The sequence below is a fragment of the Chionomys nivalis genome, chromosome 22 (genome assembly GCF_950005125.1).
Source record: "Chionomys nivalis chromosome 22, mChiNiv1.1, whole genome shotgun sequence".
Classification (NCBI taxonomy): domain Eukaryota; kingdom Metazoa; phylum Chordata; class Mammalia; order Rodentia; family Cricetidae; genus Chionomys; species Chionomys nivalis.
The window spans coordinates 51,250,975-51,273,514 of NC_080107.1; the positions used below are offsets into that span (position 1 = coordinate 51,250,975).

Genomic DNA, 22,540 nt, shown 5'->3' on the forward strand with positions numbered 1-22,540 from the left:
TTGCCTGTACAATACAAAGTTCAGTCCAAAATCAGAAGCACCACATGGTCTCCGTGCTTTGCAGACTCTGAGCTTTACCACAGCAGCTCTCTTGGGGCAGGAGTAGCGGGGGGGGGGGGTGCGGAGGGAGGGGGACAACATCTACCTATTTGGTTTCTGCAAGTTAAATTGGGCAAGTCTTTTGTCTTGCGGCTTTTTCTTGTGTGGTACGTCTGGTATTTAGCTCTCGCTGGGGCTTGAGCTTCCAGAGTCTTATGCTCTGTAACATTCTGCAGCACAGAAGACACCCTGGATTTTGTGAAGGCTCTAGAAACTTTCCGCAGCCTTCACAGCTTCCCTGTCAGCTGGGGGTAACAGTTTAGGAGGTGGTACTGTGTTATTGCGACTCCAGACGAAACCCCAGCTCCAGCCGCTTGCTTTAGCACACGTTTGTCATCAAGACAAAGGCTGAGGCTCCTAGGGAAAGTGACACAGATCTGTCAAGACAGAAATATTTGGGGAAAACAGCTTTTCTACCACCCTTTCTTAGATAACGCTTGCCTCGGAAGTAGTCGGAACTTCCGATCATTTTCCCATAGAATGAGCATGTTTCAGGTCATGTAGGAAAGAGCCTAGGCATCTGTGATTGTCTCCGATCTAATTATTGTTTTGATTAATAAGTCAACTTTACAATAGTAAAAGGCAAACTACCAAGGAAAACCCTGTGGCTTGAGCGTCTTGGTGTTTCTGAAGAGCATGTGCGGGAGGAGCTGGTTGCGATCAGGAACAGTCACATGGGCTTTAAAGCAAAAGATAGGTCTCCATTGGTGTATGATAGCAGGACTTGACTTGAGCCTCTTCATAGCCTGTGTTCTCAACTCTACCCCTGGATTCCCCTGAGATCTATGGCTCAGTCAAAGCAAACAGTGATATTTCCTTTTGTAAGGGACACCTTCTGGTCTGGGGACGTGTGGTGCCAGGCTCTGAGACTCACTTCAGATATGCTCCACCCTCCTCTCCAGGTGACAATACCATGTTGCTCAGGACCCTTCAAACCCTTCCTCCATCATGTTCTTCCTGCCTTTGCATACACAAGCCAAGCAAGCCTTGCTGTCACTGAGACCTAGTACACAGTGCTGTACTGTGTCCACCTTCCTCAACTGTCATCTGCCTGCCTGTCAGATAGGCAGGCCTCTGGTCCTGCTGTAGCGCCGTGCATCCTGAGAGCCAGGGCTCTCATCACATCTGTGGCTCCCTAGAGTCTCTGTCCTGCTCCCTTATCCAGAACCTGGCAAATGGTTATCTGGTGACTTTCTTAGTTACGGGGGCACCTCAAATGTGATGAGAGAAGTTCTAGGCCCTTCTGAAGAACCTCCCTAAGCCTCACAATGGTCCTTTGTGGAGTTACTCTCCTTATTTGGCAGATTATGGAATCCAAGGCTTGGAGAAATTATGAGACTTGCTCTAGACGGTGGGCAGAGAACAAAGGGCCCGGATTTGAGGCCTGCTGTCTCTGCCCGGTGTTCTCCCTGCGGTACCTTCCAGACTCGGCTGAATTCCCTCCATGTGTTTTCTCCCATAACAGTTGATAAAGACTGCAGTGAACTCTGACCTTTTGCCCATTCCCTGCTCACCCGGCTCAGCCAAGACAAGCAAGCAGAAGCAGGGAGGCTCGGCACCCGAAGTCTCCTGATGATTAATTGCGGACAGCTTCCCTCCGGCTTGTTTTCTCGTGTGTTCACTTTCCGTAGCATGGATCCAAACAGCAAGACTCTGAGTTTCCTATTACTGGACCAGTCTGACGGGTTGGGGAAGCGCTCACGGACCAGACCTGACTGATCTAGTCATTTCTCTACCGTATCCAGATCCCTCGGTCCGGTCCGTGAGAAGAGGCGAGGGAGGCGAAGTTAAATTACACAGCCCACCACCGTCTCCAGCACATTCATCTCTGCCACTCTGTCAGCGCGGAAACTGGCAGCAGATACTATCTCTTTGAAGTGGCTCAAGTCTTACAAAATACAAGCTAAATTTTAAATAGAAGTTTAATTTTAACGAAAGCTTCGGGGAATGCTGTTTGTTTGTGTTGCTCATCTTTCATACCTGGTGATTAAGTTAATTTAAGCTTAATGGAAGAGGCTATTTCTAATCCCCAGATAGGCTTGACATCTGTCTAGGACTGTGTTTCTGGAAGCTGTAAGCTGCTTGTGATGGAATGAACCAAGGATGCTGCGGAACTGACATGCTGCTGTGCACGGAGGACCAGGACAACCTCTCTGCCCCGGGCTCGTGTCCAAATCAAATCAAAGTCCCATGCATTCCATTCTGCCATTCCTTCAGCATCCTGCCTCCTGCTCTTCCATGGTATTCCCTAGATGGAGCTGTGCAAAAGACCCTGGGTTGCAGGCTCTGAATCTAGCATTAACACTAACCATTGCCCCCCCTCCCCCGCACCTGCGCATGCCTGCACCATGAGGCGTTACCTCTGCATGCACCTTCTGAGCCAGCTCTCTGGAGTTTGCAGGGAGCAACTAGTATCTGTCCTGCTTTACATTTTAGGAAACAAAGTGTCAAAATGCTGGAATAGTTCACCTGGGAGATGTAGTTTCTAGGCACTAAAGCTGGTATTTGATCCAAAGGCAGTCTTTATTATTCTTTGCACTGTAATGATGGATCAAACAACTTTGTCATATGCTTTTGTAAATAAAGTTTTATTAGAACACAGTCATGTATATTTAAGCATTGTCTCCAGTTAAATTTCATGCTGCAATAGCTGAGCTGTGTAGATGTCACGCAGAGAGGGTAAATGGCTCAGACCAAAGTATTCTATATCAAACCTTTGAAGGAAAAGCTTGCTGACTCAAGTCTCTTTAGACTGAGTCACAATAACATTGCCTGTGAGGTAGCACCATTGTCTGGACTGGAGAGAGTCAGGAAATTAAAGTTGAACAGGATAAAGAAAATTAGAGTCAACCATAAAGCTAAGTGTGACTGTTTATTATCTCAGTAAGCCTCCACCTTTCCAGTCATGAAACGAGAGTCCTGCCCTGCTCTTGTCCGCTAGCAGATCTCTAGACCTTTCTGAATTCCCCAGCTCCATAGCTTCCACCACAGAGTTCTCCTAACCTCCCTCTCCTACGCAGAGAGCCCATGGCCGCGTGGAGAAGCCTTGCTTCTGAGCTAGGCTGTAGCCTGAGCATCAAGCAAGAAGATTAGCAATTCATGTCCCTCTTGGGCTGGAAGCCCTGGCAAGGACAGCAAGTCTCGATGTAGAGTGAGGTCAGGAGCCTGCGCCCTGTAGTTCCTGGAGTCTCATCCAGACTCATCGCTGCGGCCTCAAGTTACCTGTTGTGGTTTGGATATGCACCCCTCCCCCATGTCTCATGTGTTAAAGGTTTGGATATCAATTGATGGGTGGGCTTTGGGAAGTGCTTGGATCATGAGGCCCCCAGAGATCCATTCAGGATTTGTTGACACTCTGGGGGAGGTTATAGAAACAGGGAGGAGGATATAGTGGAGGAAGTTGGCCCTGGAGCACACTCTCAGGGAGGATGTCTGGTGTCTGAGCGTTTTTATCTGTTTTGTGCCACAGAGAGGTGAGCAGCTCTCAGCACGCCTTTCTTCCACAAAGCTCATCCCTCGTCACAGGTCTAAAAGCCATGGAGCTAGCCAACCCCTGACTGAGACCTCCGAGACCACAAGCCACAAGTTCTTTTCAACTACTGTGTTACAGTGACAGGCTCGTGGCTAATACGCCATCCTAGAGGGGCCCTGGGACAGAACATGTGATGTGTTATCCCTCCCTAACATGTCACCCTTCCTGCAGACAGTGCCTTCCTCTCAGTCACAGGGCAGACAGCTGCTGATGGAGGATGGAAGGGCTGCACACATCACAGGGAAGTGAGACACACGTGTGCGCGTGTGCTGGTGTGAACATATGGAGACCATGCTTTTATGAAACCATGTTGACAATACTAAGCTAAATCATGTAAAATTGCACACATTTTGACACATGAGATTTCATACTTAATTGGCGAAAATTGGTATTTAGAAATTATCTTTTACATGGAGACATAAAATGTGGACAACTTTCTTCATGTTAGCTCATGTGTGCATGTGTGTGTGTGTGTTGTGAGTGTGAGTAATTTCACATTTTATTGGTTTGTAAAGTCTGCAAAGCTGAAAATACCTATCCTCTTCAACTGGCCCCAAACACCCTCATCAGTTTTGGCAGTAGCTGTCAGAATTTAAAATCACCTGTTCTTTGACCTAGTGATCTTAGTCCTGCAGATGGGTGGGTACCAGGGTGCTCCTGGCAGCTTGCACAGAACGCGGGAAAGTTGAACTAAGTGACGTCTCACAATCATGGGGTCGGTGATGAAGAGAGTGAGAAGTACCCAGACTGGAACAGCGAACAGGCCAGAGCAGCAGTGATGAGAAGCTCAGGATCTGCTCGTGTGGAGACATGTTCCCACTGTTCTGGAGAACACAAAACTAAAGTCTCAGAAGGGCAGATGCATGCTCAGGAAAGTGTAGGTTCTGCGTGTCTTTGTAGGTTTAAGGTATCCAAACAAAAAGCTCAGAAAGAAGCAAGCAGTGGAGAATGTCTCTCATTGGGAAGTGGGGCTAGGGTTGAAGGAACATTGCCTTTTCAGTCATATTTAAACCGCAGGTCTAACAGCAATGCTCAGTTGATGGAGTGCTTGCCTGGTCCACGGAAGCTCCGAGTCTGAGCCCCGGCACATAGACGTACCAGACAGTCATGAGTACTTGTAATCCCAGCATGAGGACAGGCAGGGGGTCCGAAGCTCCAGGGTAGGAGCCAGTTAGGGACATGAGACCCATCTCAGAAAAAAGAAATACAAACTTGATAAGCCATCCGCGCTGTTTATGACCAAGATGCCTACCACTTTTGTGATATTTTTAGACAAAGCAGTAAGTGAAAATAGCCTTGGTATGCGGTGGGTAACAATGTACAGCAAAACCAACCGGGAAAATTCTTATTGGTTCTGAGACTCTGACTGGGCTGTCGATGCAGGCGTTTTCTAAGCTGAGCCTTATACAGTGTGGAGGAAGGAAACCTGAGAAGAACAGAGGAAGGTGTCTGTCCAAAGGGATCCTGAGCTTGTCTAGCGCTGAGGGCGGCTCGCCGAGGATGGCTCGCCGAGGACGGCTTGCCGGGAACAGCTCACCACCTTAGGGGTCGCTTTGCAGCTGATGGCAGTCAGGTGGTGGGAGAAACTCCACCCCACCTGATACACACTCAAGCCCACACTGCCTTTTACCTGGAAACCGAGTGTGGCTTTATGTTAGGGTTAGGAAATTTCTGTAGACATGATTGATAGCTCACTCAGGTCCCTCCCCTTGCCTGGCGGACTCAAATTCCTTTTGGCTTCTGTTCTCTTGTTCAAAGACGCATGCTTCAAGAGAGGCTGACCCCAGCCTAGAATTGCTTAACGGTAGGCTGCTGTGGGTCCAGTCTTATTGACAATACTTATTTAAGGTTGGGACTGTAACCTAATTCTAGATAATGTAATGTGGTAGGAAGTCTATTAAGGTATCTTTGCTCTTTTTAATTTTTAATTCTTTTGATGTAATCCAAGCTGTACTCGAACTCATGAAGTCCCTGCTCCCACCCCTCACCCCCCGAAGTACTGGGATCACAAGTATACCCCACTACCACACCTAACTTCATCTTTACTCTTTGAGGATGTATTTAAAATAATACTAATTGATTTGCCTTATTTTTTAATAAAAATCAATTTATCATAAGGAACTTACAAATAAAAAACACTGCACAGATAAATTCACTCTACCAGCCAAAGGAGGACCTACACAGACCCACAGGCTCCAAGTCTCTATGAGCTTCCATCAGTTGTATCTTTGTGTACTTATGTACCACACTTCCTACCACACACACCAGACAGTCCATGAAGCTGAAACAGAAATGCAGCTAGCTCCACAGCTTCCCGTACCACTGCTGTGTCCCTCACCCTCACTCCAGCCTTCCTCAGGCCCTCTCATTCTCCCTTCTACATGCTATACCGCAGGCCACATCTGTGTACATGTGCACACATCACAGGCTAGGACCTGAGGAAGCCACTGCGCTAGGAGGGGAGGAACTTGCCGGGAAAATGGCGCCATTCTCCGCTAAGCTTACTGACATAGAGGTATGTCACTGTACGTGGAGGTCGGAGGTCAACACTGGACATCTTCCTCAATCACTCTCAATCTTTTGGGTCTTTTTGGTATGTTTGGTTTTGAGGATCTCTCACTGAACTCATTTGTCAGGCAAGACTGGCTAGACTAGGGCCTATGAGCGCTGAGGTCCTCCTGTCTCTGCCTCCTGATACTGGGGTTTCAGGTACATGCGGCCACACTCAGTTTTTTCTACAGGTTCTGGGGTCTAACTCAGTCCTCATGCTTCCATGGCAAGAACTTTACCAACTGAGCTGTGAGAGGTGCCCTGGCTGACCCAGACCGCAGCCCACAGAGGTTTGACAGATCACAGGGTGGGGCATGAGAGAAAGTACTGTGTGGGGTTACCGAGGCAGAGATGGGCCCCGAGGGGAATGGAGGTGGCTGATGGAAGGAGTCTGGGGTGGGGTCAGTGTGAGGGAGACTGCTCAAGGTCTAACAGAGAGCAGTCATTATAAGCAGAACGCTAACGTCAGCAACACACTCAAGTGAGGCTGAGGCTACTGTGTCATTAGGACGCACTCGAGAGGGCAGCAAAGGCCTTGCTTTGTGCTTGGTGGCTTCAGACTCTGGTATGTCACAACACACAGAGAAGCAGCTTAATCAATGCTCGTCTGCTGAACAAGCAAACTGTGTTAGCTCAGCTCAGTGAAGGGCAGAGCCGCAATAAGGATGCAGCTCAGCGTGGAGCTGGCTGCAGAGAAGCCATGGTCTGTCCTCTGGGAGAGCGGCCACTAGAGATGACCTCTGAGCACTCCTTCTTCCACTAGGGATGACATCTGAGCACTCCTTCTTCCACTAGGGATGACCTCTGAGCACTCCTTCTTCCACTAGGGATGACCTCTGAGCACTCCTTCTTCCACTAGGGATGACCTCTGAGCATTCCTTCCACTCAGCTCACTCTATTTCTCTGATTACTTATCCTGGGCCTCCAGACAACAGAAAACAGTAGCCAGACACTGCAAGTAAGTGAAGCCATCAGTTCCAGCTACAGCAACATTCCCAAGATGCCTTCCCTTCTACACAATAGTGAAAAGGATGAATAGCTGCTGAACTCCCAGTGCAGACAGCACTGGTTATCACGGAGAGAAGCCGCATACAAAGCATCGTGGTGAGCACTGCACAGAGGTGTTTGTGTATGAAGCTCAAAAACCAGGCCAAAAATAGCCTAAGGGGGTAGGAGCCAGGAGCAGGTACCTGTGAGGAGGTGGCAGTGAGGGGGCGGTGGGGGATACTGGGAGGCTTTGAGATACTGGAAATGCTGCCCATCTCGTCCTGGGCTTGGTCCTTCTGTGACAGCTTGCTGAGCCGTGCACCTATTGCCTGGCGCTTTTCTCTGTGAATGGGATGTTCAATCAGAATGCAAATTCAGTTAAACTGGCATAGTTTCCAAAGACTAGCCTAAGTGAGGGGGGAAAGGGGCTGGGTTAAAAGACTAAGTGTTCACCTCTGCAGTTTCTATCAAAATCAGTGCTGAGCAACTTTAAAGATGACAACGAGAATTTAAATGCTTTAAAATATTGATTTAAAAAGAAGCATATGTTTTCTTTTGCAAAAAAGAATATGAAGTGTCTTAACACAGAGATCTACAAGAGAGAGGGCAAGTGACAGAGATGATAGATAAAGCCACGCCAGGTAGGACACCAGATGATAAACAATGACAGACAGGTACAGGCGATAAGGGAGGGGAAGGGGCAGTATAAAATGCCCTGGAGAGCATCCCCAGGAAAGAGGACTGGGGAGAGCGTGGGAAGGGGAGGGGAGGGTAAGGCCACGGACAAACTGAGAGACCAAAGGGCGAAGCTTGCACAGCTGCTAGGGTTAGGTCCACAAATTTGGCTCCAGGTTTCTGGAAAATGAAAAGAACAGAGGGAAGGGAAGAGCCATCCAGAAACCCAGCTCAGGAGAGAGAAAGGAGCCTTGGGCCAAGACATCCTCCAAAGACCTAACAAAGCACTCACTGATGCTGAAGACTGGGAGTCGACATTTAATGTTCTGTGTGCCAAGGGCTGTACAACATGAGTTTAAAATCAGTGCTTCTGACATGGCTCCTGCTCTCGGGACGCTACCCCAATGACATAAGACTCGCTGACGAGCTGCTTGACCCTGTGATGTCAAGCTGATGAACGCTGTATCCTTCCAGGAAACCATGATGGATGTCACCAGGCAGCTTGTCTGTCTTAGAAATGTAGAATTTTGTTTTTCAGTCATGAAACTGAAGGCAGGGTTGCCCTCCTCTTCTGAAACACGGTGCCTCTCTAATCAGCCTGTACCTACGGCTGTAGAGACTGGCCATGTAACACGTGAACAGGTCAGGAGTTCCCACTGGAAACTTCCAGGTCTGCTTGGCTATACAGACCTGCAGACAAGATGACGGTTCCTAAGTGTACACCCCCAGCATAGTCACGGCCATTAAAGCCTAGTGTGTGACACACACAACTATATCACACACACTGTCACACACATACACACAATTATATCACACACACTGTCTCTTACACACAACTATATCATACACACTGTCACATATATACACACACAAATACACACTGTCACACACATACACACACAACTACATCACACATATACACACTGTCACACACATACACACACAACTATATCACACAACACATATACTGCCACACACATACACACAACTATATCACACACATACATACACTGTCACAACACAACTATATCACACACTGTCACACACATACACATACAACTATATCACACATAGGTACACCACACACTCATATACACTCACACACACCTATATCACATACATCACACACACACACTCATGCACACCTATATCACACACATATATATGCACATACATAAACACACACACAAATTTATATTTGTGTGTGCAAGGGTTAAGAAAAGCATTTGGGAAGAAAACAAGACTCACCAGAGAGCCTGGGTGTCAGGTTCTCAAAGAAGGGCGACAACTGTCTACCTTAGCAGAAGATTAGTGCCATTTTGTTGGCTCTCCAGTGACATCTCAAAGGGTGCTAAGAAACTTATTTTCCAAGAAAAAAATAAATAAATAAATAAAAAAAAAAGAAACTTATTTTCCTTTTTCTCCCCCAAATAACTGAGATTTGAAGCTGGCCGAACAGGGATTACAGTCTAATAAAATAAATCCAGAGCGATTGGGCTTGTATGGGGTGGGGTGGTCAGGATGTGTCCTTTCACTGAAAATGGGGTATCTGTGAGAGTCCTTCAGTTTACAGCTAGGGAGTAAGGCCTTAAGAGAATGCTACTGTTCTGGAATGGAGGGACATCTTCTGGGGAGAGGCATCAACTAGACTGCAGAATGAGGGGTCTTTATCTGTCCCGTTCTTCCTATCCCGCCTAGTCAGAGAGGGAGTCCTCACACTCACACCGAGGGCATCCTCACCTTCATGGCCCCCCTTTGCCTAGGGGACACCTGCTGACCCACAGACACTGAGAGCATCCTTAGCTTTCCAACTGTCGTGACATCTGCACACATTTCTAAGACCCTTTAATTAATAACACTACTTTGTTAACAGAAGGATTTACCAGAGGATAAATTAAGAGGGGCTAATTTGTTGTTAGGCCTGCGATAAAGGAAGAAGGCTCCAGCTGGCAGGAGGAGGGGAAGAAGTCCCTGGTCCTTCAGGAAGTGAAGTTAAATCCCACGTGCCACTTTTTTCTTTCCTTGAATTCACAAATGTGGACCTCATGCTCTTTTTTTTTTTTTTTTAAACTAGGAGCTATTTTTAGCCCAGGCGGCTAGGCAGAGGTATGGTAAAGTCCAAAGGGTCTTGTTAATCCACTTGGGTTGAAGGGCAAAGGGCAGACTTTGGAGCTTGCTAAGATTTGTTTTACAAAAGAGCTCGCTATGGGGGTCTTATAAGTAACAATCCCCATCCCCGTTGTCTTTCAACCGCCTGTGGACTGATTCACACACCCCTTTAGAAGCACAGCTGTTGTGTAAATTAAACTTCAGTAATCCCTACCCCCCAAGTGCCAAGCCCCCCTCGGGAGCCGACTGATTTATTTCTGTGTGCTTTTCCAGCACCTTGAGAATTTCAGCTCTCCCAACCACAAGTTAAGAGTCGCTTCAATTAGGGAGCGTGAGGGGCAGGGAGAGCCCGGGCTGGGAAAAGAGTGGAACCCTGCAGACCAGAGGGGACAATAGGAGGCCCCTGGGAGATGAAGGGAAGCTGATTGAACTAGCCATGGTGGCCTCTGGTGGGAGAGGAAGATGCTGGTGGCCTGTGCAGGGAGCAGTCTCGGCTGAAGAGGTGACAGTTTTCGGGTACACATATCTGGTAGTCAGCCAGCCCTCAGCCTCAGCTGCTGGAGTTTGAGTAAAACCTTCCAGCTTGAGTTCACCCAGAAGGCACAATTGGGTAGATCTACAGAAGAACTTACTGGTAACCCTTAGGTTCCTCCAGCTAGTGTTTCTGTTCTCCAGGACTTCATCCTTCTGTCTTGACTTGATTCTTTTAGAAGGGTGTAATGCAGGCATGTGTTCCCACCACACGGTGCTTCCGTGTGCATTTATGCTGGTCACCCATGACTCTGAGGCTGACTCACACCTCCAAGGTCACTGCTGCAGTCTCTCCTTCCTTCCTTCCTTCCTTCCTTCCTTCCTTCCTTCCTTCCTTCCTTCCTTCCTTCCTTCCTTCTTTCCTTCCTTCCTTCTTTCCTCTCTCTCTCTCTCTCTCTCTCTCTCTCTCCCCCTCCCCCCTCACCTCTCTGCCTCTGTCTCTCTCTCTCTTTATTTTTCAAGACAGGGTTTGTGTGGCTTTGGCTGTCGTGGAATGTGCTTTGTAGACCAGGTTGGCCTTGAATTCACAAGAGATCTGCCTGCCTCTGTTTGTACTGGCACCATTTGCCACCATTGCCCTGTTCCACCAAAGGATTCGTAAAGGTTTTTTTGGCCCAATAAGCCTCTCTGCTGGCACAATAATCCAAATCAGACCAAATCAATTACAATTAGAAAAAGCCCAGGCTTAGTGGATGCTAGTGCTCCTGGGTGGCCCTCTAGGGCCCCGGGAAGGACAGGGAAAACCACGGAGAGGGGAAAGGAGAACCAGAAGGACCATGTGTTTGGTCTCTGGTGGGCAGTTTAAATAGCCTGTGGGGTAGTCTTGACCCTCTCTGGGGAGGAGTCACCATTTGGCGGGCTTTCTCAGAGGTGGAGTCTGGACTGTGGCAATTCCCAAGGGAGGGGGCTTGGGGTGGAAAGTTCCACCCAAACATTTTAGAATGGATGCCAGGGGGTTGGGGTAATGCTTCCAACCAAACAGGGTTGTAGCCAGTGGTTATCTTGGCTGCAATCAGCGTGGAATGACAGTTGCTGGAACTTGGATGGTTTGGTGCCATCACTACACATGCTTCTTTTGAGTTTTCCTCCCTCTGAAAATTGTCTGCCAAATACTCTAGGCTTTAGCCAAAGTTGTTTGTCTCAAAGATGCAAATGAGACTTTGGGTGATTGCCCAGGCAGCCAGCTGTCTCTGTCATTTCTTGTACCTTTTGGAAGTCGCTTGCTTGCACTTCCTGCTTACTCAGGTAATATTATTTTCCTTCTCAAATCTTTGATGGGGTTGAAGACTAGATAGTCACAGCTACTTTCCTCTCATGACTTAGCTAAGACATTTTAGCACAAGACTTAGACTCCTCAGGGTAAGACAATCATCGAAATAATCTCTGTTATTTGCTGATTACCTTAGACTGGACATTTAGCATGTGCTTCTTGCTTGATGTTGTTCATTTGGTTGGAGTTCTATTTTTGTATATGTTTTTGCCTTTTCTTTGCCCTGGACAATACTTGATATTTTTTCCTATTGTTTAGAACCCTCTTATTTAGACAAAAGGGGGAGGTGTTGTGGGAATTCATTCAGCCAATAACCTTTTGGAACTGACCCATTAGGGCGTGGTGCTACATGTGGACTGATAAGCCTGCTCACTTTCTTGGCTGGTGGTCTGAGTTTCTGTACACAGCTCCCAGCACGGACAGAGCGGTGGAGTATGGCAGCTTTCTTATTGTGAATGTTCCCTAAATAAACAGTTGTTATCCTTTATTCGGGCTCTCATGAACTTCCTTAATTACACCTACACCCCAGTGCTAGGGAATGGGCGTGGGGGCAGAGAGAGGAGGATTGATTGATGGGATTTGCTGGTCAGCAGCCTGGTTCCAGCTTCAGGGAGAGACCCCAGTCGAAAGGAATAACATGGAGAATGAAAGGGCAAGCTCCCTATGTCCTCGTCCGCCTCTGCACCATCACCTGCACACATGCGCGCACGCATGGACACACACACACACACACACACACACACTCTAAAGGCTAATGACCAAGGGATAGGAACACCTATGTTCCAAATTCCACAAAGTGAAATATAAACAAACATGCAAGGCCATACGGAAACATAGCCAGCCTCATAACAGTCGAAGACCCATACACTTTTACATCAGCTGACACCCACTAAATCAGCAACTAGTTTTACAGTGATGGTACCCGAACCGTCTAAGCTCCAGGAATAGTCATCCCGTGCTGATTGCAGCCAAGGTAATCACCGGCTACAATCCTTTGGAAGAGCAGGGCAGCACCAGGAGCTTTGAAGATGCCCACTTCCCTGACTCAGTAATCCTGTGACTCTGCTCTATTTAAAGAAGAGCAAAATTGAGCCCTTCAGAAGCATCTGACGATGGGGATAAATTACTGCTTGACAGGACTTGAGGACATTTTCCTACCACTAAAGCAGAGCAATGTGGGGCGAGACTTATGTCAGAAAGCCACTCAGAAGCCAGCGGAACTACAGCAGCCTGTGCGCTGGGAGAGCCCCATTTGCAGTGGGGTGGGTAGACACTGGTAGAAATTTTTTTATATTTTCTCAAATTTGGGTTTTTTTTTTTTTTTTTGCATTGGCATCATAATTAAAGCAAAGCAAAAACACCTTACTGTTAGAAAAAAATCCTAAGAGGGGCGGCTCCGCTGGCGCAAAGAAATCCAATTAGGTCAGACCAAACCAAATTAAAATGCCCATCGTTTTATTAGATACGGTGCTCTCGGGTGGCCAAGCATGGCGGGGAGACAGGAAAGCAGGGAGCACATGCAAACCCGGAACCACGTGTTTCTCCTCTGAGAACTCACTTAAATACCCAGTGGGAGTGGTCCAGACAAACGCAACTCCCAGGCCAGGGTGGGGCTGGGATGAATGCCAGGGGCTGGAGGCTACGCTCCAGACTTAACACTTAACCAGCTTGTCCCCAAACTCCAAAAGAAATCATCTGCCCACAGGTAAAGCCAGTGTTCACTAGGCTGTCCCGGGCTCGGGATGTCATTCAGCTGGGAGGATGCTGGCCTAGCACGCATGAAGCCCTCGGTCCTAGCCTCAGCACCATATAAATCAGGTATGCTGATAGACACATGTAATCCCAACACTCAGGAAGTGGAGGCAGGAGGATTAGAAGTTCATGGTTTTCTTTGGTTACACAGCAAGTTTATGCCCAGATTGACCTATCTGAAGCTTCCATCTTAAAAAAGAAAAATCCCTACTGGCACTGCTGTTCCAGGTACATTTTAATTCCCCAAGGCCCAGGGTGCGGCCTTTTCACCTCACAGATGTAGAAACTGAGGATGATCAGCATACAGCTCTGTGCTGTTGCCCAGGTCTCAGCCTCACTGTGTCTGGAGACACGCCACCTCCCTAGGCTGACTTTTGTGTCGTGCTGGAGGAGGTGCTGGCTCTCCGCACAGTTTGTGTGGCAGCTGGAGTCACCCTCCAGGTCTCCTGGGCCCCAGAGGTGCTCAGTGCCAGCTGTGAGCAGAGACAGGCGTTTCTTTCCCACCTGACTGCCAGGCCGCCCTGCACTGCCCTGCGCAGTGATTGGGGCTATTACCCAGCTCTGCTTTGTGTCCAAGGCTGGAGACCCAGCTAGTCATGTGATGGCTGATTCGCTTTAATCACAAAGCAAGTGGAGATTTAGGAGGTGTTAGGAGGGAATGCCCCGGGGCAGAAAACGAAGAGGAGAAGCAGAAGCGGGGAGAATAGCTCGGGTCCAGCTCTGAGTGAGAGAGAACCAGGCTTAAGCAATTTCCCACAGAAATACCTGTGGGGATCACAAGCATGTGAGTTTTGTTTGCTTTTCCTTCTTCTTTTTTTAAACCTGAGAAAAACTGTCAAGCCCATCCACTTTATCATCCAAAATTTGTTCCAGAGATTTCCTCTAGCTTGTGAGAGACATTTTAACTCCCTGGAACAACCATTTGTCACAAGGGAAGAGAAGCTCATCAAAGTGTCTATAAGCAGGTTAGGGTATGGGGAAATCTATGTGGTGAACCAAATTGCAAAAATATTAATTTTGGTTTTTTGCAACCTATTTGAATCCAATTTTATGGCCTTATTACAAGAATTTTCTCTTATGACTGCAAAGAGAACAGGTCCAGTTCTAGGCGTGGGGTGCGGGTTAAGGGGGGCGCGGGAGCGACATGGGACGCTCACCTCCGTCTTCACCTCTCCTCTGAATGGCTCTTTTTATAGCCCTCCAATATCACCAGCAGGATTGCAGGCCAGTTTTCCACTGGGCCATTTCTGACAGGAAGCCCAAGGAGCTAAAGAGCATGGCAAATAGAGGAGCCCCCTACCCCCTCTGCTGGAGTTGGGGACCTGGGAGGGTAATTACCCACCCCCCCAAAGGTTGTCACACCTCCTCAGAGCCTGCTCTGCTTGCCTGACTTCCAAGACTTGGCAGTCTTCCAGCCCTGCAAACCCACCCACCTCCTGTTCTCTAGACACAGCAGGCTGTGGGTGACTCTCGACCTTTCTCTTGCTGTCTCCTGTGTTGGATATGTCCTCTCTTTGTCTTACATATAGCTAGTCTTTAAATACAGGGAAGCCCTCAGACACTCCTGGGGTGAAAGGCTTTCTTCCCAGGTTCCCCACAACAGGCTCCCATGTCAACCCTTAGCTCCCTGTCAGTAACCAGGATTCAACCATTGAATCTTGATGTTCACAGAGCCTGGACAGGTTTGTGGCACAGATGGATGGATGGGCAGATAGATGGACGGATGGATGGACACAGGGATAGACAGATGGACAGAGGGATGGACGGATGAATAGATGGACAGAGGGATGGATAGATGGATGGACGGATGGATAGATGGGTGGACGAATGGATGGATGTACGGACAGAGGGATGGACGGATGGACAGAGGGATGGATGGATGGATAGATGGATGGATATATGGGTGGACGAATAGATGGATGTACGGACAGAGGGATGGACGGATGGACAGAGGGATGGATGGATGGATGGATAGATGGATGGACAGATGGATAGATGGGTGGACGAATGGATGGATGTATGGACAGAGGGATGGACGGATGGATGGAAATATGGATGGACAGATGGATAGATGGACAGAGGGATGAATGGATGGATAGATGGATGGATGGAAATATGGATGGACGGATGGACAGAGGGATGGACGGACGGCCTCCACTGTTCTACTCCCACACCATCCTTTGATCAAGAGCAGCACTCACTAGGGAGAAAGGCAATTGCCTTAATCTTGGGATGAAAGGCATAGGCCGCTCTTTAGAAGATAAAGCATTTTCTTCTTCTCACTTTGTGCTGCAGGGGCTCTGAGAATCCCATCCTGTCAATCTCCCCCAGGTGCTGTGTTCTCCTTACAAAGATATCAGTTTACCCAGGTGAGGGCTCCAGGGTTATTCATCTCTCACAGGGTGTTTGAATCTTTGAGCTAGAAGAGAATCCTGACATGTACTTTGAAGTTCCTCTTCACAAGCACCTGCCGGTAAGTAGCCATGGTTTTTATATGTAGAGTCTTGGCTTCTCAGGGGCCCAGTTTGGGGATCAGGGCCAGGAGTAACCCTGGGGGCATTGCCCTGTGGGGTTCACATACCACCCCAGCAGACAAAGCCCCCAGGCAGGAGTACCAGGGCTCCCTCCACTGGCTGCCTGATGGCCGATGCCCTTGTTCCACTTAGAATCTGAAAACAACTCTTCCTTCCCTGTCCCATTGTTTACTCAGGGTTGATGCGTGTTCCCTCAGACGCTTGGTAAGAATATCACAGCCCCCTGAAGTGGGACTCTTAGAATCCTGTGGCACAAGTGGTGGGCAGCCTCAGGCTGAGGTGGGGGGGGAGGGGTGCCCTGGCTGCCGAGAAGACCTGCTATGAGCTTCTTGAATTCTCTGAATGTAGTTGCCTTGTGCTGCCTGCCGTGGTGGGGAATCAGATTGTGTGGCTTGGTCAGCACAGCTGTTATCTCTCTGTTCCTGAGTCTGGAAACCTGATGGGACCAGCAGAGTCTGGTTGAGGTTGCTCAGAAGGAGAGAAGGGATCCCTGGGTCCCCTTTATGAGACACTCACCCCATTCGTAGTGGTCCTCTCTCATGATCTGATCCCCTCCAAAGCCTCCACCTCCTAATAGCACTTGATGCATTGGAGGTATTTTAGGTTCATTTTCTGTTGCTGTGATAAACAGTATTCTAACAAAAGCAACATGAGAGGGAAAGTATTTATTCCTGTTCGTGGGTCGAGGTTACAATGCAGCATGGTGGGGAAGTCACAGTGGCGGAGATTGAGGGCACTGCTCATGTTGAATTTCTCTACTCTTCCACAGTTCATGATCCCTTGCCACACGCACACTCACACACCACATGCACACACTACCATACACACCACACACACACACTCATACAGCACACATACATAGAAGTGAGTATCTTACAATCTAGCACTAAACTCATTAAATTTTACGTACAGACAACATACATTCGTCACATTAACATAAGTGACTCATTTCTTATCATTTGGGAAAGAAATCCTTTAGTCTATCAGCTACTACCTTTGTTGACATTAAGTGGGGCCTCTGGGGTCCAGATAGCTTCAGTTGCCAAAACAGGATCTTCCAACACCAGCTGAGTCCAGAGGCCCCACGACCACATGGAGTTTCCAGAAGTGGTTGTGTTGCTTCAGAGGGCTGAGGACACTGGCAGCTTGTGACACAGGACAGTATGCGAAGACTGGTGACCCCAGCAGGTGGAGCGGGAGGGAGACAAACTCCTATTCTTTTCCTTACACGCATGCTTGCTTTCACTCTGAAGTGGGCTCTGTGTTAAGGGCAAGCAAGGATGACCAAGGCAAGGCCTCCAGCACCAAGAGCCTTGAGTGCCTGGACACCAGCTAGCTGAACGGGGAAGAACACACAATCTGAGGACACGCGCTCAAGCAACGTGTGTCTCTAAGCTGGTCACTGGGTTCCTCTGAATATTAGCAAGTCAGAGCTGAATGACTATCTATATTCCTTTGGACAAAATGATTGAAATGAAGAACAAATCACTTCAATAATAATAATTAATGAAGAAAACAAAGTTCTACATGTTTCTAAGGAAAATCCATTTTTAAGTGGCTAAATTAAATATTGGTGATTAGTGACATGTTGGATAGGACTTCATTTGTGGGGAATAAACATGAGAAGGTCAATAAACAGAAGGTTCCAGAAACGTGAGAGCCAGAAGAGTTCCTTAAGGGTGACTCATCTAATTCCTCTGAGGAAACTGAGTCCCAGGGGAAGCCTGTTTGTCTGTAGAGCAAGTTAGAGGGAGCAATGAACTGAGCCACACTGTCAGCTACAGAGTTCTGTGATTGTGTAGGTTACAGTCCCAAACACACAGAGTCCCCAGGGAGAGAGAAAGGATTGGAACTGTAGTGGCATTTCACTTGTATTTTTTTTGGGGGGGGGGGGTTCGAGTCAGGGTTTCTCTGTGGTTTTGGAGCCTGTCCTGGAACTAGCTCTTGTAGACCAGGCTGGTCTCGAACTCACAGAGATCCGCCTGCCTCTGCCTCCCGAGTGCTGGGATTAAAGGCGTGCGCCACCACCGCCCGGCATTTCACTTGTATTTTAATAAATAAAGCTTGCCTGAAGATCAGAGAGTAAAACAGCCCCACTGGTCAGCCTTACAGACCAGGCAGTGGTGACGCACACCTTTAATCCCAATGGTGCATGTCTTTATTCCCAGCTCCTCGAGAAGACAGCTCTCAGTCACAGTCTCATCCTGAGACTCTTGGATCTCCATTTTGGACTGAGGTAGAGGTAAGAACTAGTGGCTGGCTGTTTTACTTTTCTGATCTTCAGGTTGAACCCCAGTTTCTAGCTAAGAGTTTTTATTAATTGTGCTATGGAACCTTCGAGGCTTGGCCTCCAGGAGGTCAGCTTCACTCACACAATTGGAGGGAACCACCCAAAGGGGTCATTCAGGACAAAGTACAGACGTAAACTGGTGCTATCTCAGTGACATTAGTCCTAAAACCATGCCCCACAGCTTACAACATGCCATCCAACGACAAAGCTCACTGGCTGGTCAAAGTCTTTTACACTGAGTGTCGTGTCAGTGAGCTCCATGAGTAGGCTAGCCAGACCACCTGAGGCCAGGCAGCTAGGGTGCATCTGGGGCTGAGGATGAGAAAGGAAGACCCTGCACCCAGGCTGGCCACCCAGACAGGTGGTCCTGATGGCATGTCACACTTTCCTCATCCTGAGCTCCGTGTCTCTAAGACGGAGCTGGTATGTCATCGTCCCTGCACGAGTGCAGCTCACCCTAAGTGCCATTCCGTGTTCTCAGCAGCTAGCAGCTATTAGCGTTACGAGAATCCTACGCCCACTCTGCTCGTCTCTGCAATGGAATCGCTGCTCTGCCTTGAGTAGTAAGGAGGTGGGAGGCACTCAAGCGGGAAGCACAGTTAGTGGGGCGGAATCCATCTAATTACTTGTTTCACTTTATTCACCCATTAATTGGGAACATGGTAAGGTTCAAAGACCTAATGATTAGTATTAGCTGCCCCTGTTCAGTGAGGCCGGCTATCTTCCCACTCCACCTGTCTCAGCCACTCACTGGGAAATTGCCTGAGCGGCAGCTGTCCCATTTGTCAAACGCTGTGAGTGCTTGGTGATGATCTAATGTGCCCCGGGCAAAGAGCTCCTGCTAACGGAACCCCTGGAGTGTATGCAGACCTCGCCCAGAAAGACCACTAAGGAGGCTACGGGGTTGAAAAGTTAAAGTTAACGACTTCTTACTCGAAGGGGAGCGATGTGTTTTCAAGCTTTTCTAGCCTGACCATCTCCCCGTGCCATTCCAGACTCTATGAAATGTTCAAATCCTTGTTTCACACAGACCTGAAATGCCCACAAACCATTGAGATGGTGGTTGAATACTGGAAGCTTGCTTCTAGGTAACACTGCACAGAACCCTGTAGGGGGGCCCTGTCCTGTCACCTGCCATCTGGGTTAGCTAAAGGATTCCAGAGGACTCCAGAGACTCAAAGTTTTGGTGTGTCCTGTAGCTCCTCTCTTTATCCCCCTCAGAACCTTTCTTAGGGCATGTTGATTTCTCTCCGGTCTGGATTCTTGTGGTATTTGTCATTGAGCTATGATTTAGACTTGATAACACATCTCCTGCCCCCATTCTTTCTCCCCCCCCCCATCTGTAAGACAGGGTTTCACTGTGTAGTTCACGCTACCTTTTACCGTCTTCCTGTCTCAGCCTCCTGAGCTCTGGGGTGTCACGTGTACACCACTGACCTTGACTAAATCATCTCATTCAAAATGACTTCCTCAAGTTCTTCAGCTGAAAATTGCCACCGTTCCTAATTGGCACCCACTCCCCAGCTCCTGCTCTAAGACTGCAGGACATACTGGTCCACCCTGTCCCCACAGTGGTGCTTTGGAGCAGGGCTGGTTACACACTCCATAGAGCTCCACTATATACATACACATCCTTCAGAGCCGACATGCACACACTCTCCCTCGTCTGCCCCCACTGCATTCCAGGAACAGGCAGGGTCCCGGCACAGGTGGGCATTCTAGATTTATACATGTGCACACATGTGTATACAGGAACAAGTCTGCACACATGCACAGTGGAATCATTGCATAGACGCTTTCAGGTTTCATAGACTCTGTTCTTTGGAGAGAAGACCCAGGTGTTTCCCATGCACGTGTCTCTCCTCAGCACCAGGCTCTCCAGAAGCCATTCATCTTTCAGTGGGAAAACCAGGCTCAGAGAGGAGCCAAGGCTCCAGCATCATCAGTACCAGGAGCTGCTTCACGACCACACCTCGTCAACCAAGGGCGCGCAGAGCCTGAGCTCCAACAAAGCTCTCTTAACAGTTCCAATGAGAAAACCCTATCAAGCCTTTCTCAGTCCCACAGCAGGGGGACTCATCCACATAACCCACAGTTGTTGTTGTTTTTCTTTGCAAAGAAAATCAAAGACTGCAGCTGATGCCCAGCCATCCTGAGGCTACCCGAGGGCTGGAGCTCAAGAGGAGGGGCAGACATGCAGAACAAGCACACACGCCAGGGCTTCCCAACTACAAGAGACAGGAAAATTGGCCTCATTAATGATCACCAGATGCTTTTCTTCCTGGGCTTGGGAGGGAAAAAAACCAACAACACAGAGTAAATTATAGCCGCATCTGTAAAGAGGTACCTGAGCGCTCTTAACGATACATGAAATCGCGGGGAAGCGACGGAGAACTGACTGCTCTCACTGAAAATGTCATTTATTTCTCCGCTGTCTTCTACAGACAGGAGGTGATTAATACAACGGGCAACAGAGAAGGCACTTGTAAGATAGGTGAAGAGGGAACAAGATCAAGGAGCGACATAAGGAGATTTTAATCTGAAGGTAGAACACATGAAAGGCAGTAGTGTGACGTCTGCGAGGGAGGCAATGGAAGCAGACTCAGTAGATGCTGGCAAGGAGAGGCCTTCTCAGGCTGCACAGGTGAGAGGGAGCAGGGTGTGGGGAGGGCTGGGGTTAGGGTTTTTGGCATGTGCAGAAACCTTGACGCACAAGGCAGTCAGCCCGAGCAAAAGGACTGTGCGACAGAAAGAAGGGATTAGGGGATATTCTTGGAATATTAAGAGTGATGTGATGGGAGGCTGGAAGCTGAACCTTTATGTCCAGGGTTTTTTTTTTTTTTTTTTTTTTTTCGAGACAGGGTTTCTCTGTGTAACACACCTAGCTGTCCTGGAACTCGTTCTGTAGACCAGGCTGGCCTCGACCGCACAGAGATCTGCCTGCCTCTGCCTCCTGAGTGCTGGGATTAAAGATGTGTGCCACCACTGCTCTCTCTCTTTCTCTCTTTTTTAATACCAGGGACTCTCTGGGGAGGCCGAGTTAGGCAGGTCCCTGGGCTCACTGGCCAGCCTGTCTAGCCTAAGGCAAGGCCCAGGTGAGCAGAGACCCTGTCTCAAAAGTCTAGGTGGATGGGGTGTGAGGAACAATACCTGAAGTTGATCTCTGTTCTCCACACACAAGCACACACATGCAGGTACCACACACACACACACACACGGGGCAGGGGGGATGGTCAGATCCTCCCACCTGTTTCTATGTTCAATCTGCTGTATTTGGGGGAACGGCTATATGATAAACCCTGGTGTACATCAAGTTTTGTCTTGTCATGTGGTGCCTTGTTAGGTAACATGCAAGGCAGAGTCTGCGTGCTGTCAACAAAGACCCATGCTCTGCTAGGTCCTTGGACACTCTATATCCTGCAGATCCTGGCAACATTATGGTTTAGATGTTTGGGATCGTCCAAATGGGTGTCCACTACACATCATCAGGATGTCACAGTCCTCCATGTGACCTTTGGCTTAAAAAAATGGTCAAGCTGGGCAGTGGCAGTGCACACCTTTAATCCCAGCACTTGGAAGGCAGAGGCAGGAGGATCTCTATGAGTTCGAGACCAGCCTGGTCTACAGAGTGAAATCCTGTCTTTAAATCCTAGAAAGCTGATCAGCACACAGTGGCAGGCACGAGCTCCCTAAATATTCCAAATCTGTTTTCCTTGAAGGCGGAAGCTTGTTTCTTTCTGTTTCAAGGAATAGCTTCTCTGCCAGTTCTCTCCTCATGAAAACCCTTCCAGTTGTGGCCACTTATAACTCACAAAGGCACAAGGGCTCTCTGTGTTTCCATGCACAGCAGAGGCACCTTAGCTTACTCGGTAATTTGTCACACACAATATTGCCAATACCATCGTATTGCCAATGCCGTCAGCACCAACAGTATGACAAGGACTGAGATTTGTTTTTTTTTTTTATTTTGAATTTTTTTAACTGTTTCACCAAGGACTGTCTTTTTTTTTTGTTGTTGTTGTTTGTTTAATGTACTTAAGTTTAATTTTTACACTCAGATCCTCGGCTGCCGTAGACATCCAATTCTGAACCCTGAGAGGTACTGAGGCTGGTACTCAAGGTCCCTCGCTAGAGAGAGAACTAACACCCCACCTTCCTTCTTCCATTGTCCTTGCAGCAGGAGGTGTCACACAGAGTAAAGGTGTGACTTC

The 22,540-nt window shown here is 48.4% G+C and overlaps 1 protein-coding gene across 2 annotated transcripts in view; it reads right to left on the reverse strand.

Moving 5' to 3' along the window:
- Ttll11 (tubulin tyrosine ligase like 11) overlaps positions 1 to 22,540 on the reverse strand; it is a 234,034-nt gene that overhangs the window by 80,918 nt on the left and 130,576 nt on the right. The gene's annotated exons all lie outside the window — the stretch shown is intronic.